At 39.6% G+C, this 9753-nt stretch overlaps 2 long non-coding RNA genes across 2 annotated transcripts; one reads left to right on the plus strand and one right to left on the minus strand.

Annotated features, from left to right (window-relative positions):
- Window positions 1-4797: 4797 nt before the first annotated feature.
- LOC119495822 lies at window positions 4798-8812 on the minus strand. Its single transcript, XR_005208572.1, has 3 exons — window positions 8677-8812; window positions 5224-5227; window positions 4798-4809 (listed from the first exon to the last, which is right to left on the minus strand). It is a non-coding gene; the product is annotated as an uncharacterized LOC119495822 (long non-coding RNA).
- LOC119495827 lies at window positions 6653-9068 on the plus strand. The gene is made up of 2 exons (XR_005208574.1): window positions 6653-6709; window positions 8679-9068. It is a non-coding gene; the product is annotated as an uncharacterized LOC119495827 (long non-coding RNA).
- Window positions 9069-9753: the final 685 nt, after the last annotated feature.

Genomic DNA, 9753 nt, shown 5'->3' on the forward strand with positions numbered 1-9753 from the left:
CTGGGAAACTGAACCTCCTCTTTACGTAGCGCTGCATGTCGTTTAGCAGGTGGCTCAATCAACCATGGGTCTAACATTTTTTTTCTCAGAAAGTAGTGATACTCAAAGTGCAAAGTTTAGCATCATTGCAGTGGCATGTAGTTATTATATCATGGCTATGAACCAATCAGATTGCTTGATTTGAGCTACTCATTTTATAAAGCCTTATGTTGCTGTCTCAGGGTCATCAGAAGGTCTGCAGGGCTACCATCAAACTCATATTCATAAGAGAGTATTGTAATTTTGTTTCAAAATGAGACAATGGTTTTTGAATAACCATTTGAAGTTGTATTGTTCAGTATAGACTCACAATAAATTCATGTTTCATGGACAGAGCCTGGCCACTTTGCTTCAACATTAATGATGAGTTTGGGCTGCATCACGTGATGTTTGCTAGAAGATGGTAATTAGCTGCAGAACATTAGCTTTTGAAAGCTTTTGAAGGACAATAGGCTGCTTTGGTTTACCTGCTCAGTAATGGTGGGGAAGGACTTCCTGTCCACATAGGCTTGTTCACTTAATGATGGAGGTCTGATAGAAATGAGGGTTCTGTTATGCGGTGCATCTTAAATGGAAATCCTGACTAATAAATGCCTAAAGTCTCAAGACTACATATTTAATCATTATGTGGGCGTGCGGGGGGGGGTTTTAGGTCTGTGCCCTGGAGACGCTACAAATGTACTGGAAACATTTCAGTGAAAGACAAAGTTGTTGGCCAGCGTGCCCGGCATCATCGATTTTATAAAAACTTTTACATGCAAGAACAGTTACCATATAGAATTCATGTAATCTGTGTTTTAGGAACAGGAAACCTTAGATTTCTGTAAGCTATGGGTTAATAAACTCAGCTTTCTCTGTATTGTAAATGTGTTTGAGAAATGACAGCTGATGATTTGCCCCTGTAGCTAAATTTGACGATGTGAAGTCGAACTACAATGAGCAGAAAAACACATTATACTAAATGAATGATCCAGGTGACGGCTGGCTTGAATATTTTGCACATGATAATTTACTTGAGCAATTTGATGAAATGTCTGAAAAGAAAAAATGCTGTCTTCAACTTTGATCACAAAGACTTCCACACAATACAGCACTGGATCAGTTACCTAATTCCTTTACCTATTGTCTTCTGTTTCTCTTTACTGCAGTACTGCCACTTCTCTCTTCTCTCTATGTACAAAATCCTTTCTCTTTCAATCCTGGAGACAGGAACCCCTCCTCTGTTGCTCTCCATGAGGGTTCTCCCTTTTTAAAAAAATCCTGCTATAGATTCTTTCCTTGAGTTCTTCCTTATCCCTGTTACGGGTCTCGGATTGAGGATGCTGTATGTTCAACTCTATCAGCAGAAAAGAATGATAATTCAGCAAAATCCTGGCGTGTGTTGAATGCCAACATTTTTCTCACTTTCTACAATATCTGCACATGGCAACTACGGGATGGTTAATGCTAGGAGAAGATCACAGCTCTGGCAAATAACATCTTTAAGGTTAGGCAGCTAAAATGCTTTATGGTACGCGAAAAAGTATGCATGTGGTTAATAAAAAGTTGAAAGTTTATTGCAGGTCTGTGACGAAAGACTAATTACAGCCCCTAACATGAAAGTCAGAGGTGCCACTCTGACCCTAAAGGCCCAGACACACCAAGCCGACATCAGAGAACAAGCTGCGACGAAGACCACCAGTTGCGTCACCTCATGTCGCCATGTGCACTCGAACACACCACAAAGACGAAAGCCGACGGTCAACTACCACGTATGTTCTGCGCCTGCGTGACATGAAATAACTCTCCACACCAGCAGGTGGCGGCAGTCTGTATTCGTCATTCATAAAAGGGAAACCAGAAGACCGAGGACAGCGGATATACAAGCTGTTGTTATGATACATACATGAAACAAAGCAGCGTCTGCCGACCATTTTCACACCACTCTCACTCACCACTTAGCTTCACTCCAGACGGCCATGTTGCTGTGAAAATATACGTGTATTGGAATGATCAGATGAGTTGAAGAGAAAAAAATGAGACGAGCCTTCTGTGTTTTTCCTCTCGACTTTACTCGCTTGCTTTCCTCACTTCCGTTTCTCTTCTCGTGCACTGATTTTCTTTAAGCTGAACAGCCAATCAGAGTGATTTCTCTCACAGACGGGAGCCGCCGCAGATTCAACGTGCTGAATCAGCCGAAAATCCTCCGACACGGGCAGATTGGAGCCGACGGTGCGGGACACACCGCAAAAACTAGGCTGACCTCTTGCTCACCGACGGCCCCAAACTGTTCAACAGCCGACCGTCAGCTTGGTGTGTCAGGGCCTTAACTAACACTGCTTCCTGAATTTGTGAAACGGAAGTTAAAGCGTCTTCAGCTTCTGTACTGTGAGTATTCCCCAGTGAAACGGAATATTTGAGGGATTTAATTCCAATCCTTCGCATTTGATTGGACCACTATTAGGTGGGCGGGCTTAGAATGTAGGGAGATACGGAGCCTCCACACAGACGTTCCTTGTCGCTAAAAGTTGCAGATTGATTGACGGATAGATGTCATATTATTGGTTGGTTCTAGCTTACATAAGCACAATTCATATTTTGTTTTACAGGAAGAAAAGATGATTGGATTTTGATATAAAAATATGAAGAAATAGATTTTTTTGGTAATTTGCAACTATTATTAAATAGGTGCAGAATATGACCATTCTCCATTCTCCTGACCATTTTTCAGAAATCTCCTTCTTCTGTAAGTTTCTTGCCATGTTTGAGCTGAGCCATTAGGGCTCATTTACATAATGAAGACTTGTGTTTGAAAAGCCGTTACTTTAACAGATGTGTGAAGTTCTAACTGTTCCTGACGCCGTGTCTGAAAGAGGTTTGTATCTCAAGTAACATTGACGACATATTGAGTGATCTCCACCCTCCACGTGTTTAGTTATGTCCACTGCTTGTTCATTTTGTAGTCTACAATGAGCACTTGTGTCTATTAAAAGCCGATCCCTGGTGTTGTCTGTTTTTAGACATCAAATGAGTTGATGCATCATCAATACTTCGTTGGAGCTTGAACATGTTGTTGATGTTGTTTTACTCGGATTTTGTGAAAATACAAGAGAACAAACATATTTTTATCAAATTTGTTTTCTTTTCATCTCAGTTTTTTCTGATAGTGCTTTTGTTTGGAATTGCTCGTACTGTAATGAACTCTGAATTACAGCCGTGTGTGCTTCTCATGTTATTTATATTCTGGTATCACTGGATTTCAATTCTGAACTTGTTGATGGCTCCCTCTTATACAAATTCCTGGACAATTATTGCTCTTGTATATGCTGAATGATTTTATTGCACCCGTCCGGGGTGGACCGCGCCTCTCGCCCAATATGTCAGCTGGGATTAGTGTGTATAGCTGATGGATGGAATTAATGGATTTTATTGCACACAAACACCTGAGAGATTTCACCATTCTGCTCCCATACGGTAGCTGTTGAGATTGTTTTTTGTTCTCTCTTAATTGTTTTATTTGGCACATGGTGATTGTTTAGCATTTGACTCATGTATCCTGTGGGTTTTGTTGCATAATTTAGTGAAAAAGGAATGCAATGTTGATTGTGTCCCAAGTGGATGCATGAAGACTGATTGTCTTGTGCAGAACACCATTTAGAAACCCAAAGGTGCCAATGAGGAGTTATCATCTAACGGCAATGCGTGAATCCGGTGTGGAACCTGTGTGTCTTGTCATCTCCCATCGCTCCACCAAGCTGTCACTTTTACTATAACTGTCTCATATAGCGGTCTTAAAAATAACCTTTCAAAAGACTTGTTTCTCTGAATGCTGGGAGCGTTCTTGAGGCATGAAGCTCATCTGGGAGGAAAGTTTTGAAAATCTCCTTTACTTTTTTTTTATGAGTTTTGAAAAGTGACATCTAGATACTCTTCCAGGACAGAAACAATAACTATGTTTTTTTTTACCTGAAAAGAAACTCTTTTAAAAACTGTATACACTGTAGATAAAATGCTACAGTATATACATTGTTTAGCAATTTAGATTTGGTTTATACAAAAGCATTGTTTTACAGTTATTGGAATTGCATCTTTTTTTGGAAAGTTGAACTCATCTATCAATTCTTCTTTTGTCCTTATATGAAAAGATGTGTGTCAGTGGGCTGATTGCTGATTTTCAAGTAGGTACCCAGAAACTTGTCTATTACATGTTGCTAAAATTTATGAAAAAACTAGAATAAAATGTCCTCACATGTTATTTGACAACAACTGGACTTGTCCTGGAAAAACAACAGCATTGGTCACAGGCGCCAAACGTATTATTTCCCTAGGGCTGCCTGACATAGAAGCCAATTGCCCGAGCTCCTGAGCACACGCAGAATTGGCATCTATGTTATTGGTTGTTTTGTTCATCTGCTACATGTATGTTTTCCGAACATGTAACTCTTGAGGTATAGCGAATAATGACTGTCCTTTTCTAAGACAAAGGCAGAAGTAGTGTGATGTTAGCGTCAGTGAAGGAGGTCAGGGTCGCGTGTACAAAATGTCAGATTTTGACCCGACCGTCAGTCAACATTGGCTTCTGTAAGTCATGATCTTTCCCTTACCAAGTAGCTCTTCCTTTAATGATTTTTTTCTTCATCTTATCAACCAAGTAGTTTCTGTTTCAGATTTATCTGAGGAGTTAGCTTTATGACATTATCTTTATGATGCCTCTGACAGCCAGACAGACGGACGGTCGGTTATGTCTGCTTTTCTTTTCCTTGGCAAATATGCGTTGCGCAGCAACAACAGCTGCATTGAAGAAGTGGATCCGATGATTTTGTGACTCTTTTATGTTTTGTTGCTGTGGCGGCTAAGATTATTATTAAGCCCCATTAACACTTTTCATTTGAAGTGCCTCGAAGTGTGAGATTTAATACACATTTGTATACACGCACATGCATCTCCGTTAATCACACATTTCTTTGCTGTCCCTCTTGGTTTTTCCAGGGCGATATGCAAATAAGGATTTGTCGCGCTCCAGTCCAGACAGAGGTGGTGATGCACCTGAGGCTGTTTGGTAACTGGTAAAAGTGCCAGAAGGAGAATAACTTGTGTAACTTTAGCTGCCGTTATCGCAGGAGACAAACCGTGGATGTACCCTGTAGAGGCTTCTGACTAAACGTAAATGAGGTCTTTGTCTAAGTACACAAACACAATGTAAACTTTTCTTTACTAAAGATGATTTATCCAGCTGTTTTGGTTGCTTTGCATGTTTGTCTGAAACTAAACAAGACCATTTTGTTCTTAATTAACATAGAATAAAACACATGGAGACTAGAGTGTGTATTTCTGTTTGGGGAATGTGTGAAACCACATCAGGAGTGGTGAAAATACCAATAAGAGTGAGGATGTGTGTGAGGTGATGCCCTTTCTCTAAATTGAGCCACTGCCCATCAAAATGTGTGTGTGCATGCACATCCCTGAACACATTTTGCTTTTCACATAACTAATAGCATGACATGCTATTTTAAAAGCAATGCAACTGACCACACACAATGTTCTTTCCTAGCAAGGCCAAATAGTTTCTTCTCAATGCAATTTGGCATCTCTCACAGTCTTACACATTATATGTGGTCATAAAGGCTCACTGCTAACCGGTGAAAGCTCTTGTAGAAAGCTCAGATCTCTGCTGGGATTTAATAGTCTACATGTAGAGGAAATACGGAGCTATAAATGCCCGTGGGATTGTTTATAAACCCCGCATGTCTACTAAGATCATCACTGTTAGCATTAAAATCCACAGTTAGACCATTAAAATGTTAACTGGGACAAAAAGGTCAAAGGGTACATACTCGCAAAAACCTTTATACAAAACATAAGTTTCAGTTTGTGCTTGACTTTGACACGACACTCTCTCCTACACAAAGGCACTCTCAGTTCGAGAGCAATGTCCTGTGGTGTATACAGTAGCTCTCGGCCAGAGAGGCATACATTTTTGATTTGGAAGTTATTGAGCTGGAATTTCTATATTATTGAGTAGTTTTTGGGCAGACTAACTTTTTTTTTTTCATCTGACAGAGAGACATTTTTGTCGTGCAAGTTATTGTGAAATCTTTGCTGATGTTTGTGAGCTCCTCTCACACACTTATCAGAGATATACTTAACAAAAGTATACTTAAGTTTACTTGGCTTGTATTGACAAGTATACAGAAAAGTCTAAGTATAATTGGCCTGTAGTTGTACTTAATCTTTTGATCAAGATATACTTAATAAAAGTATTATTAAAGGGACTGTTTGTAACTTCTTACACTTATACTCTTATAAATCATTGCGGGTCGGTGTTTCCTATGTGACAGCGTAACAACTCTCGCGTGTTGTTACGCTGTTCCAACACAAACTACACGGAAGCACCAAAACCGCAAAGTTATATCTAGTGAAGCCCGTCTTGTAAAACAGTGTCAACTCTTCCTGCTCCAGCCTCCCGACCACGGCCAGAAGACACAGGGGAGACCTTAGCTTTGGTCTCCAGGGCCGGAGTCGACGCTGTACTCTGCTCCTCTGCCTGCCTGCTTGCCTTCACTCACACACCATGCTCATTCTCACCCGCTCCACCTCTCACGTGCATGCGCGCACACTACACACTGCAGAAGAGTTATGTTGTAGTCTCCGACCAAAACTCCGGCGTCTCCCCTGTTCCTTCTGAAAAACAGTCGGGAGGCTTAAGCTGGAAGTTAACACTAGGATCAGCATTGATCCATGGAGAGACCTTCGTCTGGTCAGCTAACATTACTGCCCAGCAGGTGAAATATAGAGTGATATTGTGGTTTTAGCTGACGTGTGTCGCTTCACTGTGTTGACCGATGCTCGTTCATGTCCATGTAGAGCGAGCACAAGCGCGAGCGCGAGCAACAGGATGCTGACTTAACGGCCACAGGTGTCACTGTTAACAAGCAATTTCTGATTCTTACATAGTAAGTCCCTTTAAGTATTCTTGCCTCATAGGCCTACAGAAAGGTATATACTTAGCTTGTAGTTGAGCTTACTTTTTGATAGAGTAGCCTATTAAAGTGTTTAAATGGATGTTTTGATACTTCAATTCATCAAGAATTTTGTACGTTTTTGAATCCTCCGTTCACCGTGGAGGCATGCAAGGAAAAGTATTTTTTTGTGTTTTTATCATCACAAAACATCCAGTCAAATAGCAAAAGGAGAAAGTCTCTTTATGTCATACATAAATCATTGGCAAAGTATCAGTATACCTTTAGTATAGTTTAGTAGAAAATTAAACTTAGATGTAAACTAGTAGTGTGCTCAAAATGTACTATTCTTACACTTACTACTTAAAAGTATACTTTTATAAACTAAAAAGTGGGACAATTTAAGAAGTATTGAAGTAGTACACTTACAAATATACTACTAGTACATTGATATTAGTATACTTACTACATAAAGTATACTTGGGGGGAATTCACTTGAACTTTACTTAAGTATACTTCATGAAATGAACTTGAAGTATGCTTTCCTAAGGGACTGCAGTTACTGTAACTGTGCAGCAGGAGACTCTTCTGTGATATGGAAGTGCTGTAGTTAGCACTACACACCTTTTTAAATAGGATGGCTTCATATTGGTTCAGTAAACAAAGAGCTCAGCAAACAATGCCTAATGAGGCAGCACTGTTTGTCTGGCCTTGCCAATCTGGGTATTTATGTATTTATTGCGTTTATGTCTTCCTCTTCCTGTACACGCATTTCCATATTAGGCACTTCAATAGGAAAAAAGATTGATTAGGATGTGGCGAGGGCACAAGTCAATTCCATTTCCATTTCTTCAACAGCAGTAATGCCTACAATAGTCTACGGTTGACTGTGGGTCTCGCTGTATGGACGATTTGTGCTCTATATTGTCTCCGTGGAACATTCGCTGGCGTGTGCTTAATGGACCGTGATGAGTCACTTATCATCCTCAGCAGACACTTGTGATACGTTTAAAACGGGGATCCAGTGATCGGGAGAGTTTGTGTCTCCTCTGAGGAGGCAAAACACTGCTGCTGTGCACAGTTACGGCACATCCAAGCTATGTTACTGTTACTGTACAGTGGTGGAGGGTAAATAAATACATTTACTCAAGTACTGTACTTAGGTACAATTTTGAGGTACTTGTACTTTACTTTAGTATTTACATTTTATACTACTTGCTATGCTACTGTACCTCTGCAGTGTCCACAGCTCTTTTTATTCAGCCTATTGTCGGTCATTTTTGTTTGAGTTTTGTCCCTTTTCTGGTTATTTCCAGTGAGGCTACACTGAGGAAGGTGGCTGTATATTTATAATTGATTATCAGTTGTATGCACAGGCTGCAAAGTGCTGTTTATAGAACTGGAATTTATTGTTGGTTTGGACATGAGGGATGTTGTTGCTGATGTTGTTCCACTAGTGTATAAGCAACCCTGTCTCCTACAAAAGTACTAAACTGCATTCTCGATTACGTTTCGAGGGAAATGTATTTTTGGTTGCAGTTTTAAAAACGTGGTTAAAGTTGTAAATCGAAACAAACAAAAACACAACAAAACACTTGGTTAGGTTCAGTACAACATCATGGTTTTGCTTCAAATAAGTATGTTTGTTATGTTTACAACATAAATTAAAATGAGTCAACATTCATTTTTGTTTTCACACAGGAACAGCCTTCTCCTGGGTGAAAATCCTGTGTTTACTTGATCACCCGTCCACCCCGACCTCCTCCTTATGCAGACTTAAGTTGATATTTAAGGCAATTTATTTTGTAGCCTAAAGATGAATTTTATAATTGGTAACCTTTCTGATAACAGACAATGAATGAGACTATGTGATATAAGTAAGGGATAATGTACAGCAAGCCGGTCATTGTTGTGAAAGAATCCCCGACAGGGCGATGCTTCACGGAGGGGTCTCTCATCACCCTGAAGGGGATTCTTTCACAACAATGACTCGCTAGCTGAACATTAAACTTTTAAGAGAGCAACCAAATCCTGTTTAATTCAGCGACAAACCTGTACTCATGTTTAGTTTTTAAATGTAATGTTTTTAAAGGTGTGCTTTATTGTATTTATTTATTTTTCTTGTGCTCATTTTCTGTTTTAATCTCTTATTTTCACAAAAAGCCCTTTTAGGGACAGGTGTTGCAAATTAGCATCCGCTATAAGCACTATGATACTTGCATCAGATAGACATTTTTAAGTTTTCTATGTACATTGTATTCGTCCCTATCAAATAAACCATGAAATTCTTGCGCTTATTACAAGGCTAGTTACTGAAGAAATCAATATTTTGTCACAACAATGGTCCGCCAGAGTCCAACATCAGAGCTGCGCCCATAGCAAGGTCTGTTATACATAGTAACGGTCTGCTATAGAGAAATTACAGACCGCAGAATGCCGTGATTGACCAATCAGAATTGAGTATTCAACACAGCCGTGTACTAATATGAATTAGCAAAGCTATGATGTAAAGATGACTCAAGGTCTGTCTTACAAACTTTTTTATACAGTTCAAAGTAACAGGAAAATATATCTGTAAATGTGTTTTAGCCTCTTAGCTAATTTTCAACTGCAGCACCTGGGCAGGTGTAATAACAAAACACACATAAAATACATTAAAACAGGAACAGAAATACTGTACATCTCAAAACACATGTCGTAAAAAAGCACATGAAGTACTTTAAAACAAGGACAACAATACATGAAGCATGTTCAGACTATGGTCACACACTTGATT

This window comes from Sebastes umbrosus, chromosome 1 (assembly GCF_015220745.1).
Source record: "Sebastes umbrosus isolate fSebUmb1 chromosome 1, fSebUmb1.pri, whole genome shotgun sequence".
NCBI classification, from domain to species: Eukaryota; Metazoa; Chordata; class Actinopteri; order Perciformes; family Sebastidae; genus Sebastes; species Sebastes umbrosus.